The sequence below is a fragment of the Mesitornis unicolor genome, unplaced genomic scaffold, assembly GCF_000695765.1.
Source record: "Mesitornis unicolor isolate BGI_N332 unplaced genomic scaffold, ASM69576v1 scaffold24224, whole genome shotgun sequence".
In the NCBI taxonomy this organism is placed as follows: domain Eukaryota; kingdom Metazoa; phylum Chordata; class Aves; order Mesitornithiformes; family Mesitornithidae; genus Mesitornis; species Mesitornis unicolor.
In genome coordinates, this window is record NW_010181138.1 from 17,129 (window position 1) to 17,647 (window position 519).

General features: G+C 33.3%; 1 protein-coding gene across 1 annotated transcript in view; it reads right to left on the reverse strand.

Moving 5' to 3' along the window:
• Positions 1-519, reverse strand: part of LOC104539737 (A disintegrin and metalloproteinase with thrombospondin motifs 20-like) — a gene marked incomplete at both ends in the record, with an annotated part of 55,215 nt that overhangs the window by 16,416 nt on the left and 38,280 nt on the right.

The window sequence follows — 519 nt, forward strand, 5'->3', positions numbered from 1 at the left end:
ACTGCTTATTTTCAACTAAAAACTTACATAAAAGTGCAATTTTCATTTCATCTGCTAGGATTTATGTTATTAAGAAGACAAAGGTTGCAAGACTATTCTCTTGTGGTCATGTCAGTTACGAAACTTTACCACCCCATACCTGTAAACTGTTATTATTTATAGAAAGTTGTTGCTATTGTATTTCAGAAGAATCAAGTTATCAATCTCTTGCTTCTGAGTATTCACTGTCTAAAGTCCCTGACTCTGCAAATATTTATCCACTTCAGTGGTTACTCAAAAAGTACATGACTGAAAAGTCTAAATGAGAATCTTATGATTGGTACATGTGTGACTTTTTCCAAAGAACCTGCACGAATTACCAGCACTAATCCTATTGATGACTTATGGCAGTTGGAATTCCAGTTCACTTGTATGCTTTAGAAAATCCCAAGTACTATATTTGATCACAACACAGTGGAATAGCTTAAATACTAAAAGAGAATATTTACAAGATGTTCTAATGTTGCCACTATGTTTCCT